Here is a 14,925-nt window from a genome sequence, read left to right on the forward strand (position 1 = left end):
CGTAGCAGCGTCCACCAGAGGACCCACCTGCCAGCAATCCACCGCTTCTTGGTTGCCTCTCACCGCCTCGCTCCCCAGCGTTTTTGGAGTACGGCAGCTGAGCGGAGAGCAGGCTAGGGGACTCCAACCCCCAGAAGCCCCAGCGCCACGCACGCACGACCGGAAAGGACGGCGCCAGGAGGCGCATAAGTGCAGCGTGAGACCGGCAGAGCGGGGGAGCCAGTGTAAAAGCTACCTTGTGGGGTCGTAGCAGCGTCCACCAGAGGACCCACCTGCCAGCAGTCCACCGCTTCTTGGTTCCCTCTCACCGCCTCGCTCCCCAGTGTTTTTGGAGTACGGCAGCTGAGCGGAGAGCAGGCTAGGGGACTCCAACCCCCAGAAGCCCCAGCGCCACGCACGCACGACCAGAAAGGACGGCGCCAGGAGGCGCATAAGTGCAGCGTGAGACCGGCAGAGCGGGGGAGCCAGTGTAAAAGCTACCTTGTGGGGTCGTAGCAGCGTCCATCAGAGGACCCACCTGCCAGCAGTCCACCGCTTCTTGGTTGCCTCTCACCGCCTCGCTCCCCAGCGTTTTTGGAGTACGGCAGCTGAGCGGAGAGCAGGCTAGGGGACTCCAACCCCCAGAAGCCCCAGCGCCACGCACGCACGACCGGAAAGGACGGTGCCAGGAGGCGCATAAGTGCAGCGTGAGATCCGCATCGCGGGACGCCGAGCTAAGCCCGGGCAAAGGGCGGGCAGTCTGTGGCAGTCAGGGGCTGTCAAAGGCTGGGCTGGGCCACTCCCCTGTGATCTGCTACCCGGATTGGACCTGTGATCTCACTACCCTTAGCGTGAGTACACGCCCTACCCCTGCTTCCTGGATTCATGACAACCCGTTCAGGGAAGAACTTAAGGGGAGGAAGTGGAGGGTGCTCAATTGGTGCAATAGGCACTATGGACAAATTTATAACCCGGGTTGCTGCCGTCATTGAGAAGGAGATAGTCATGATGGAGCGGCGGCTTTCGATGGACTTAAATCCGTCGAAGAGATCATCCCTGGGCTCCATAGCTCGAGCCGAATCCCCCATGAGCTCCTCGGCCCAACTGTCAACCCCCCCTTGCATACATGAGGAACCTCGACTTGTTTCATTAAGGGATAGTATAGACAGGCTGGAACATTTGGCTGCATTGTCTACTCCCCACCCCGAGGTTGCTGATTCCGAGGTACTGCTCCCAACAAAAACAAGTGCAGTTGCTCTTTCAGTTTCAGCAAAAGACCCTTGGCCCTCAGACAAACCAATGCCGGAGCCTAAGACTCTGACCCCAGGGGAAACAAAAAGGAAAAGGACTGCCAGCCCGTTTAAAAAGAACTCCATGAAACGTTACAGGACTCTGCGGAAAAGGGGTCCAAAGCGCTCACTCTCAAAGCATCAAACCAATGCCCCTTTTGTCTTTAAGGGGGCTGACTCCATTGCTGATAATGCCAGTGCTATTCCCTTCATAGCCCCTCAGCCTGTGCCTCTCTGTGCCCCAGTTACTTATGTTCAGATGGAGGGGCTGCTGAAATCTCTTTTGGCCCCGATTGTTGATAAAGTGGCAGGGATGGGAGAAAGGCTTGACAGGCTCGAACAATCGACCCTGGACAGCTTTTTCTCGCTGAAAGCACTGATAAAACTACATTTTAAGATAGGGGAGGAGGTGCAGGGAGGGACCCCTCCTAATGGCTCCACCCAGGTGTCCCAGCTCACCCCCCTCGATATAACATCCACGCCCAATGTAATAACATCGGACCCGGTCAAGATTGTACTAGTAGAGCCACGGAGGGCTTCTTCTTCTGCGGGTAGCATTGGTCAAGCAGCGAAAGCTGCTCCAAGTACCTTCAAGCACTTAAAACCATCGGGTGGGGCAGAACTCCCGGGGAGGAAAAATCAAGTATCAACTAAGGGAACAAGCAAAAACATCCCGAATGCCCATACTGTGACTACCTCACATACTAGCAATGCCCCAATGAGACCGCAAATTCCAAATCCTAAGGTTAATCATAAGGCCGCTCAGTCTAAAACTGCCCCGAAACCTCCTCCAGTCAATTTGCCACCAGATTGCCACCCATATGTTGCCGTCCTGATTAACGTACCCATACTAAAGGCTGGCACCAACGAAACCCCCCAGGCACTAACAAATAAAACTATGTACTGGCTCAATTCCAACAAACCCTTAGCTAGGGGCCTAGATGGCCATATCATAGGAGCGAGAAGGGTGAACTGGGTGGGCTATGGGCACAAGAAAGTGGAAGGTGAATGTGTGGTGGTAAACTTTAGAGACAGTAGAGTAGCACAATCCATCTGCGACTCCAATCCTATTCTTGATGGGCAGGGAATCAGCATAGTGGATCTAACATTCTTCTACCCAAGAACAACCCCACTTAAGAATGGTCGAGATTTTGTTTCTGGGCAGAATAACAACATAAACTACTTTGACTTCCCTACCAAACCTCTGCTCTATCCTCAGGCAGTCTGGCAATCAACCGGGCGGAACCCTTTGGGATATTGAACCTATAATAATTACAAATATATGTAACTGCAAGTACAAAAATATAACTTCTTTTTTATTTACATAGCCCCTCAACTGCCCCCTCCACCTCGCTTAATGACTTCTAACACCTCATCAGATACCCTTACTCTTTTTATCATATGCATTTTATTATTATGCATTACTCTTAGGGAAGCTGGGAATTTGAGCAGCACACTTGCCCCCTCTTTTCTGAAGTCCTCCATACTCTTACCCAGCTCCCACTGTCTATCTAAGGTCGTCCGTGATACATCTGATCTAATTTCTAATGAGAAATCTGGGCCTTTTTGGGATTTTAATTTTAGTGCAGAGAGAAGGATTTTTTCCATTAGGGCATATGTCTGAAAGTTGATGATAATCTTTCTAGGCTTCACTCTACCTGGTTTTTTTCTAAACAGGTCTCTGTGTATTCTTTGGATATCCTTTGTGATGTCCACCTCACTCTCATCCACCTGAACTGATGTCTTTATCAGGGATACCACATATGCTTTTAAATGATCACCCTCTTTCCCGTTGGGAATATTCAAAGTTCATAGATTATTTCTTCTGTAGTTTTTCCGGTAGCACCTGCTCATCTCGGCGAGGCACCTGGAGTTCTATCTTACTGTTATTTAGATCTTTTTTTCACTCCTCCACTGTGTTCTCAAGTGTTTGTGTCCTATCTAAGTATGGGTGGAAAATCCGTTCCACTCGCGGATTTTGCGGATTTTCAGTAAATTCGCAATCCGCGAGATTCGCGAATTTCCCGCAAAATCCGTAAATCCGCGAGCAGCGGATTTTATGGCATGCTCCCAGTTCAACTTCGCGCCCCGCGAATAAGCGCTAAATTGCAGAAATACGATCTTAGCAAAACTGAAACTACTTACCAGGTTCAAAAGTTCAAGCTCATCATTAGTAGCCATTTCCTGTAGTGCTTCCTGAGGGGCCCCTCCAGAGTTCAGTTGCCTACTTGCAACTATTATGTGACCCTGCTCTGACCCTCAGAATAGTTACACATATGCCACAAAGGTCCTGAATTACAGCTAAGGGAGACAAGCAGGAGCCAGGCTGGAAGTTCAAATCCAGTGACACATTAATCAGCCCCTAATTCATTATTGTCAGTTGGGGCAGGGCAGGTGTTGTAACTAATTTTGCAACAATGAAAGCACTTAGCAAGTGCAAAAGATCACTAATCAGGAAGCACTAAGGAAGCAGGTGCCAGCTAAAAAAATATTCTGTGACACATTAAACAGCCCCAAATTAATTCAGGTCACTTGAGGCAGGGAAGGTGTGCTTTGCTTTGCCGCAATAATGTACACTGGACAACCAGAGGGTGCTGTGATGAAACAGAGGGTGGCATGGGTGAGCCAGAGGGTGGCATGTGGTGACAGAGGGTGGCAGTGATGAAGAAGAGTGTCCCAAACAGGCTGGACATGTAGAAACAACAAGTTCGCAAAACTTGCGACCCGACAGGTAAGTTCGCGTTTGCGAAATTGTACAAAAACCCTCGCGACCTGGCAGAAACCCGCGCGAACACAAAAAAAAAAAATCCGCAAATTCGCGAGAATTCGCGGATTTTGCGGATTGCGAGTTCGCAAATCCGCAAAATTCGCGAACGCGAGATTCGCAAAATTCGCCCATGCCTAGTCCTATCCAATATTGTATCCATCTTTTTTCCAATGCCTCACAGAAACCACATGTTTCACCCTGATTTGCTTCAGAGACTGCAAACCCTTTCTTGATATCTACAGAAAGTGACATAAGCATCGCCTGCAAGGAACTAACCAAACTTTCTACTTGGCTTCCTTCTTCTGACTTTTTAGAAAGTTCATATAATATGTAATCACCTTGATCTTTATCTTGAGTACTAACTCCCTCCTGGCGCTCCGTTCCACCTAAACAAACAGCTTCAGAGCTTTTTTCCTGACAGAGCTGCTCTCCATTTAGGCATACCTCTCTCGCCTCCACTACTGCTGGACCTTAGTTTCCTCTAGTCCTCTCTGCCACAGCTTGCCTCAGCCTTTGCAGTGTTAGTATCAGCGGATGGACCTTAAAAAATGACCTCAAGGAGGGTGTAATTTTCAATTTGTGGTCAAGTATCTCATCTGTTTTTTTCATTTTTTTGAACTACACTCCTAGGTTTCTCTTTAAGGTGGCCCTTTTGCAGATGTGACTGTAGGAGGGGGACAATCCAAATACGCTACTAGTTGCCAACTCGGGAGACTGTTTCTCCTCACTGTCTACAACTTTCACTCCCTTCTCAGTGCAGGTTTCAATGAATGCTTTTCCCCTCTCTCTGCTGACTCTAAACCAAAGGCTCACCCTCCTACCTTTTTTGCCCCATATGCCCCTGCTGTTTGTGGCATCGGGGTTCACTCCAGTCTGCTCCTCCTCGGGTGTCCCAAAGCTCTCCAGTCCCCCAGCGGGTGCGGGTGCGGGTGCAGCGCATGTGATGATGCTGCTACCGCCGGCCCGGAGGAAGCCCCTCGCTGCTGCCCTGTGGCTCTTCCTGTGCTCCAGGGCGGCCTGGAACCAGCACGATTTGTCATCGATATCCTGACTCCCCTGCTGCTCTACAGATCCCGCCGACTCGACAGAAGAACCGGCTTTGGTAGGGCACATTGAAACGTTATGATCTGAAGGGAGGGGGGTTAAGGGGATTTAGTCTGCATTGCTGAGGGGTGCCTTTGGTGCTCCATGACCTACGCGTTACGTGGCCGCCATGTTCTCCCTCCGTTCCTTCCACCATACATAAAACCCAACAGGCGATCAATGCTTTTATTTGGGCATACAAGGGGATCAGGATCTCTTGGAAAAAGCTGCAGAGAAAAATAGAGAAGCGAGGACTAACCCTCCCAGATATACAATATTATGCATGGACCTTCCAACTGACTAACTCTAGAATGCTTGCAAACACACCAGATGCTTCTGAAATAGGCTCTTGTTTTTGGCAATGCTAAAAGAAAGTAAGGTGGATACAGACGCTTTCTCTTTAAATTTGGAGACCCAAAATACTTTAAAAAAATTAAACTAAAGGTACTACAAACGGTGGTAAGGATATGGTACCACGTTAGGTGACTCTCAAAAGTAGACTACTATTACCATTATGCCCCAATTTGGGATTCACCGGGGACTCCAGAGTGCATCAACGACAAACTGACGGGAACCACTAAAAAATGCGGATCTAAGGATCTAGGGAGATGTGACACGGGATGGGAGTCTTATTCGTGGCAAGAACTAAACGGGCTCATGAAGGGGAGTCTCTCAAAGTTTAAATATACATAACCAAAAAGCTGGAAGCAAAGTCAAAAATTGTCGTTGGGAGTATGAAAAAACTTGAAGGAGCAACTGGTTCAAAAAACCATCAGGAAATAAGGAAGTCGCAATCTGGTGCTGGGAAATACTTGACATTATGGACGGAGATTTTATGCTGGCAGAAGAGCTGTGGGGAAGACACAGCTCCAGAATATTTGGCAAGTATCAATACGCACACTTTACCTCATTGTCAAGCCTGCTTCTGTGAGGAGAAACCACTTCTTCTCACTCCACAGGGTATACGTAACACTGGAAAATGTGTCAAAGATGGGAAGAGGAAGTTGAAACAGCTGTGCAAAATGTGGCCTGGAAAAAGCGACAGATGTCCGTATGTTTTACCAATGTCCTGTAATTCGTTGGTTTTGGGACGAAGTTGTAACAACTATATCAGGTATTTTTGGATTGCAAATTAAGGTAAGCCTTTTATTGGTTATCTTTGGTGTGATGGATAACCTTACAGGTTTTCCTAGAGACTTGTTGTTCTATGCAATCTTACTTGCTGGAAGAGAAATCTGCCATAAATGGGTGGGAGGTACACCGCCGCAGCATTCAGATTGGTTGGAGTCTCTCCTGTATATGTCTAAGATGGACCTGTTAGGGAAAGAGTCCAAGAGGAAAGGGTTTTGGAAGCCCTTACAAGTATGGAGTGTGGGTCCGCAAAGGGTGCTGCAAGATGCGGGGGACAGTGAAGGTTCATGAATTATACATCTGTCCAATGATTACACCGGTAAGAAACTCTCTGGCCTGCTGCAGGCCCCTCCATTTGTACTTAAAGCAGCTGCAGTTGTGTAGTTAACACTGTAAGAGAGAGTCAGCCGCTGGAAGAATAAGGTTTCATTCTGGAATGCCCGCAGATGGTTGGTTTTCTCTCTCGAAATAAGGGCGGAAGGAATGGACATTGCGTCTGCGGTGAATGATGACACTTTTTTTAAAGTTAGTTTCCCATGAGAAATACGTGGCAATAAGCTACTGAAAGCGTTTACCAAATCTAGATGTAATTCAGTCAAGTATGAGGGGTTGTGTTTATAAGTGTGTGTTTGCTTCTTAAAACAAACAGTCCTGATGTGATCGATCACATTTCATTCTACAGCTACTTTCCCACGGGGGTTCTTAGTCGACGTGCTGCTTGTGCAATGTGCTGAGATTATTAACACTTTAGTTGTTTCACACATTCCATTTTGAGGTGGTGAATGAACGCAAATAATGCTGGCACGTTTTATGACAAAGGTGTGAAATTGATAACTGCTGGGGATTGAGGAATTCGCTCTACCAGAAAGTGTTGAAATCAAAGAAACAATATTGACCTCTTTGTTAAAATATGTGCACAGCATCGACCTCTTTGATAAATATGTACTTTGTAATCATTTGGTAATCCCCTGTAAACGAGGCGCTAGGGTGGGACCCTTCATGCGACTGAAAGTTGTCAACTACGGTCAACACCTTATTTTGTGCCAACAGTTGAACCCATGAGCCGTTTTTATGAACTTGGCTGTCATGGTAGAGGTAGACAGTAGTTAACTATGAGACACTAGTCTGGTAACCTGGGTCTTCTCTGATGTGTGTATGTCACCAGTACAGTTGGCAAATCCAAAACTCACGTTTTTCAAGTTCGTATTGCACTGTCGTAATACAAGTATCAAAATTCATGAACAAAACCTGGAAAGGGTGAACTAATAAATTCTGGGCCAGTAGTATGAACATTTGCTGAAAAACAACTGCGCTTTCCGCGTTCAGGAGCCCATCTGAGTTAGTGCATTAGCTGCAGACAGCACAGGCTGGAAGCACAGAGTAACAATCGAAAGCTCTCAAGTTTTTGGGTACATTTTTATCTATGAGTAATACAAATACCAACATGCAAGAAAAAAGGACTGGGTGAACTAATCAACATGGGGGCCTTTTGATGAATCTTTGTGGAACCACTGAACAGAGCTGAGTGTTTGTTTAGGAAAAGAATCGCCGGGCATATTTACAAGGACTGGCAAAGCGTGGCATTAAGCGAGCATTGCTAACACCATGCTCCGCCATTCGTAGAACGCAGGGATGCACCGTATTCACAAGAATGAGGTGCACCGCTGCATTTCCCTAAGCACTGTCTCTAAGTCTAGCTGCCTATCACAAACGCAGGTAATCTTGCACCATAGTGCAAGGATGTCTGCCTTTGGGGGAATGATTATTTATGTGCAGGAAGGTGTCTCTTTCCACACATAAACAATCCAGAATAGCGAATTGTAACTTCTATGCGTGCTGCATTTGCATTGTGCAGCACACTTAGAAGTTGCAAACCATAATTTTTTTAATTATAGTTTATGTGCAGGAAGGGACACCTACCTGAACAGACACAATAATTCCTGTGGATTTGCTGTTTCTATGTGTAATGCAAAATGTAGCACATATAAAAACAGCAAAGAACAGGAGAAATTAAACATTTCTCCTCTTTTCGCCATGTTAAGACCAAGTTTTCCCTGGCCTCAATATTTGCATTGGGGACCATTTTGAAGAGAGGAAGGTAATTAACTGTCGTTCCTTTTGCAGCTTCTTGCTAGCTGAGCAGCTTATGAAGGAGTGTATAGTGGAGCTGAAGAAACACATAGCTGACTCACAATGACTGATCCAAAGCACCAGCTGTAGTTGCAACAATTACCAAATAGCTCCACCTAGCCCTCCTACAGTCACTTTCTTCGCTCTGGAGCCAAGAGGGCCAACAGCATACATAGACCCAATTTCCCTTGTGCTAGATTCAAACTCCCCAACACAGTCTCAATCCTCTTCTTGAACAAATTCTGTGTCAGATGTTTCAGCTTCTAAATGACACAATAACAAAGTCCAGGAAGAAACCCTTCCTCAGCTTTCTAGAAACTGCTACCAATAGACAGTTTCCCCATTCATCAGCCACTAATAACGGCAACTTTCTGGACCTCTTCTTCACATTGTGGGGGTAGGGGGGGTAGTGTAAGTAAAGGGGCAGGGTTTTAGGCCTTAGGGCAGTGGGAGGGGAATGGACAGTCAGGGCAGTTTTTTGGCTTGAGGGGGTCGGGGTAGGTTTCAGGGCAGTGGATGGGGTTGGGGTACTTTGAGGGATATCACAGGGGTCGGGGTAGTAGAAGCAAAGGAGCAGGGTTTTAGGCCTTAGGGCAGGGGTAGGGGAATAGGTAGAGTCAGCACAGAGGGTGGGGGGTCATGGTTGTGTTAATAAAGGGGCAGGGTTTTAGGAACTGTTCGGGGGTGGGGGGCAGTCAGGGGGATGATGGGGGTAGGGGTTGGTGTGACCGTAGCCACATATACCCCTTTACCATTCCTTTCTCTACCACGGAATTGCGTGGTAAAGTCGTGTGTTAAGGAATGCATGGTTAAGACTCATTCATGGAGTGGGCTGCTTAGTAGAGGCAAACGTGGTTTAGCCATGTGTGCCTCTATCAAACAACCATTCAGGACATCTCTGGTAATACCCTAAAACTCCTCTTTAACTTTAAGTTGCTCCTCATCAAAGGTATCTTCACCACTTTTTGTAAAACCTGATATAATCCTGACACTTCTGAAATACCCCAAATTGGAGCCCATTGAACTTGTGAGATTCCTTCTCATTACTCATCTAGGACATCTGGGAGCGATCATTAGAAAGAGAAAGCCTACTCAAATCAATAGAAAATCAAGAACATTTTCATCCTTCAGCACTACTAATCCAGAATTGGACCAAAAGGCAGCAATATAGGCAAACCACAAAGGGACAATGACACAATCCTGATAGCTGCCAATTGATACCATTTCTTTTTTATCACTTTGGATCGCTTTGTAGTCTTAAGCACTATGAACCATTAAACTCTCCTCATCACCATCTTGTAGGAATATAATTTGATGGCCTCATCCAGCTAATCCGGATAAATACCTCCACATATGATCCCATTACGGTGACCTCTTTAGTCCCACACCGCTCAATCCCATTTCCTATTTTCACCCACGACATGTATTGAGTGGACACCTTTCTGGCCAACAAAGACATTAAGGTTCTGCTGCATGTGAAAGACACACATCGCTTTCTGAAATTACATTATCTAGGCAAAAATACAGAATGTGTTGCCTTTATCAAGGCATGGTTAACTAAGACATTACACAACAACAGCACAACCACCTGGAGACTTAGACTCAGATTTATCAAGCCATTGTGTTGTCCTTGCACGACGCAAGGACAATGCAAAGGCTTCAGTAAAATTTACAAAGCCATCAAAAAGCACCTTGCATAGCTTTGTAAATAAATGTTATGCAACACAGGGACTTGTGTTTCATACATTTCAAGCTGTGAGGTGTTCCATAGATGGGGAGTGGGGGTTCCCATGCATTAAAACCATGTTTTTGGCACAGTCCCAGATTTACTAAAGCTAGTAAACCTGGGAATGCATCAAAATGCTACACCTTTCTCAGTCGAGGCATAACGTGGAGAACTATATTTATTTCTACTCGTGTCTTTCTCTTTCTACCCATGATATATTCCTCATCACGCGTAGGAAGAGGAAAATGCCTCAAAGGATTGTTTTTGTGCAGGAAGGTGCCCTTTTCTGTCCAAAACAATCCTGTCTAATAATTTATTGGCAGATTGTTTAAAAAAGAACACCTGGGGGAAATACAAAAATTTGAGGCTTTTTTCTAGTTGCTGGAATTGTATCTCCTTTAGGATTAGTGGTACCATTTGTTCAAAGATTAAATGGGGAATGGGTTAAAGAGAACAAAGAAATCAGGTATGATTTTGAAAGGAAAATATTTCTTGCCTCTTGGGCATGGAATAGACCAGAAGCCAAGGTGATAAAAGACAACCATGACGTCTGAGTATATTTGCAGAATAGAGAAAGACATGTGCCTGCAATCCATATGTCAGGAATAGAGTACATCAGGTCACTATCGGTGGAACATGGGAGCAAAGGTAGCCACACATCGGTGCAGGAAGGCCTGGTGCTGGGTAGGGGCAAAACGTCTAGCCAACCATTCCGCACCACTCTCTTAGGGATTTACTCTTTCAATTGTAATAGAGAAAATAGTTTTTGTTACAAGATTGTTATTTCTTTTTAATTCATTGTTTTAATTTCTTTTTTATTTTTAACATTTTTTTTAACAACACAAGAAAGTACATTTGTAACATATATATAATATGGATGAAAAGAAAAACCAAGAATGGGGGAGGGGGAAGCTAATTACAGATCGATACAAATAATTAATTTTTCCAGGCAAACAAGAACAATCAGTTGTGAAACAACAAGAAACAGAAAAAAATAGCATATACATACAAAATACAAATAAGATCTTAAACGAAAATACCCCAAATTTGATCCAATTTCATTAATGATCGTGCTCCTCTTATTTTAGCTAATGCGGACTCCATAGCGTAAGTTTCTTTAACCAAAGACCACCATTCCATGATATGAGGTGGTTTCAGTGATATCCATACCCGGGCAATGGTCAGTCTAGCACAGGAAAGTAGGATAGTTATTAGGTCTTTCTGTGGGCTATTCAGCGTCTGTACACCTAATAATACCATTAATTCAGTAAGAGGAGAGGGTCTGACAAGTTTTTGATTCAAAACCTGGTCAACTCCTGACCAAAAGTCCGCCAGTACTGGGCATGAAAATAGCATGTGTTCTAGATCGGCCGCTATTAGGTCACATTTGGGGAATTTAGACCAGTCACTTGTTGGGCTATTTAGGGACCATTTTGATATTCTTTCTGGTGTATAGTACAGAAAGCATATTGTTTTATATTGTTGTAGCGTTAAACTAGAGGACTATACTGAACTATTGATACTACGAAAAGCAGCAGAGATGTTATTAGCATAGGAGTTAAGGCATTTATAGCACTCACTGAATAATGATTTAGTCTTGACTGAGTAAAAACAATTCCAGATGTCCGAGTCTGAAATTTTCCTCAAATTCAGCTTACGAATAAAAAAGTCACGGATTTGTAAGTATTTAAACCGCATAGCTTAAGTCAAATTGTAAAGAGCCTTAAGTATTTCAAAATCCATAAAACCATCATTACCGTAAAGGTCCCCTAAGGTTTTGATTCCAAGAGTAGCTAGCCCATATATTACCAGCTCCATCATGAAAGTTTTCAGGAAGTCCCGGATTGCCCCACAAGAGGAGTTTAGGATGAAAGAACAAAGTTTTACATATAGTGAGAATCAAAAAACCAGATTTCAAAGGCAGTTTTAGCAATTTCTACTCTGAGTTGTTTCTGTTTCAGAATGGCAACCCCTCAGACTGAGGCATTCAATGCTGAACATCATAGCCTAGTTGCCCCAGTAACGTCCGATCTTTATGGGAAATATGGGTCTCTGATAATAGGGCTATTTGAGAGTTATACATTTTCAGCTCCTCATGAACTAATCGCCTCTCATTCCTACTGTTGAGGCCTGCTACGTTCCATGCTAGAAACCTCAGTCGATACATTTCATGAATGTATTGTCCCCTTCCATTCTAACACAAAATATAGCTATCTCCCTGTTACCAAATTTAACATTCTCTATATATTCACAACAAACCATTCAACTTGCACGTTTGCTTGTTTTCCATAGCTTTAAACCCCTATGGTTCCCCCCTTGATGTCAAACCTACCGGGTACTGTTGACACCTATATACCTTGACCTTTAGGTGAGTAACATGCTACCCTAGCCACAGGATGTTGACCAGGGGCTCTGAAGAAACTGCTGCTGTTTTTATATTTATGTATGCTGTGTTTTTAAATGTGTGATATAAGTCAATACATACTGGTCACTAATCACCGCTAGTATGTCACTACTAGTATGTCACCTTATCCACACCAACACTGCGTGTTCACGGTCACAAAAGGGCACTTGTTGTCACTGGATTATGGTAACGATTTCTTTTGTCTCCCCTAGGCAAGAGCAGTACCATACAGGTAGTACAACTGTAAATATTAACTGATACTTTACTAGGTCATGTTTTTTAGAGATAGTAGTAACTAATTAGGTCCTGAAGAATCGCAGCCAGTGTGCGAAGGCGAGAAACATGTTGACCTCACGATATGCAAGGTAGTCCTGGATCGTGACATGGAATCCTAATTTCCTTCCATCACAGGCTACCCACTGTTTTTACTTATGACAGGGGACCACCAGAATAAATTGATCTCCGGTACCTTGTGCCACATTTTAAACTTACTTACCTACACTATCCGTCCCTTCTGGCCCCTCACCCTCACTTCACCCATAGGCAGTTGGATAAAAGATCTCAGCCAAAGAGCCCCTCTTGGAGGTGAGCCCGTTGGCCATTGCACCGCCTGCCCAACGAGGAGCATTGCCTATGATGAAGCATGACACTCGCAAGGGTGTGTGAGGCCATTAAATCCAACAAATTGGATACCCAGGGTAGCCCTCCACTGAGCACTACCCCTGCCCTTCCTGTGACCTCATCTTTCCCTTCTTTCTTCTTCTAGGAACAGCCTAGTCGCGTTTGTCAGTTACTGTCCATTGGGGGTCTGACTGTGGCTGGACCTCCTATTCTCAATTTTCCGTGAATGGCAATCTGAGCCCTTGGATCTTAACCTGATCCACTACCTCCCCCCCTGTTGACATATATATCAAATTTAACAAACCTCGTTCTCATGTTGTTATTTTAAAAAATGTTTTCCCCCTCATGAAGCAAACCACCCCTGCGCCCACCCATCCCAACCCCCTTCCTCTTGTCCCTTAGGGGAGAATACCCCTCTATATCCTGCTGCCGCTGTTAGGGCAGCTGTGCAGAGTGGCAGCAACGGAGGCCACCCCTGCAACCCTTCTCCAAAAAAGAATGTTTCATTAGCTGTTTCGATAAGTTATAGTTTATTCTAAAAAAAACTAACTAAGAGAGAAAAAAAGAAAAGAGTAGAGAAAGAAGAAGGAACAAAGGAAGAAAGAAGGAGAGGGCAAGCGGGATTAGGAAGTAGTACAGATAAGGTCACTATTAAATAAACCTTCATAAAGCTAAATTCCCAATTCCAGTTCCCTTCAAAGTAGATAGTGAAGCTTGATGAAGCTTTGATAGCCTTCACCTGACCACAGACGATAGGTAAGCTTCTTGCATACCAAGCAAGAGTACTAAATTAATTTATAAAGTGATTGCTCAGCTTCCCTATCGTCTGTAAAAAAATATGTGTGACCGCCCTTAATTACTTTAAGATGAGCTGGTTCTTAGAGGAACACTTGCCCACCTAAAGATTTAAATGGATCTATAAGCTGACGCAGCTTCCAGTGTCTTTCCATCGTTGCCTTGCTTAGATCAGATCGAACGAAAAAGGAGAAATCCTCTTTTATAACAGGGGAATTAGGTCTAGCATTCAGTGACACTGCCTGTCTCAATAGAAAGTTCCCAAAATAGATCAGGAAGGGGCGAGGGAATTTGCCCCCTTTATTTCTCTGGGTTAAGGGGATTTCTTTTTAATTCAAAAGGTATTAATAATGAGTGAATTACATTAGGAGAATGGCCTGTTCAGCCATAACCTTAGTTGGCAACTGTGGTTTCCACCTAAGGTGCAAGCTGGGTATAATGCAAGGTGGCCATGATACTTATTTAGTTATCCGTGAGGCCCAGTTATAGAGTAAAGCCCTGTGATATATGAAGTGGAACTATAAATTCAACGGAGGAGGCTGCGAGGCCAATAAGGGTGACTTGATTTTTTTCTCTCCGGCAGCTGGAAGCAGTGTAACAATACAATTAATTATGTTGCATTTGATAGCATCTGTACTCTGTAAGACGATTGTGGTAAAAACAATGGAGTTTCTAAGACGTTTTCTGCCTACCTTCATGCATTGGCTAAACCCACAATACTTTAGTTCAAATGAAAAATCATTCACGCTTAAAGTATGCTGAATAATTTCAATTTGAACTTAGGAAAATAAGCATTGTGATGCTGATATGATAAACTAAATATTGACACATGAATTCTTCTGGCAACTGTGGGATTCTTTAGTTGCATTAATTAGTTAAATATATTTTACTGGTATACAGGACAGAGGCTTTCCCAGGGAAATTGAGTGCTTCTCTGAACAGGTCACAGAGCACAGTTTGTAGATCTCTATTCAAATTACCGCTTAACACCGCGTCAGGC

The sequence above is a fragment of the Lissotriton vulgaris genome, chromosome 5, assembly GCF_964263255.1.
Source record: "Lissotriton vulgaris chromosome 5, aLisVul1.2, whole genome shotgun sequence".
Taxonomy (NCBI): Eukaryota; Metazoa; Chordata; class Amphibia; order Caudata; family Salamandridae; genus Lissotriton; species Lissotriton vulgaris.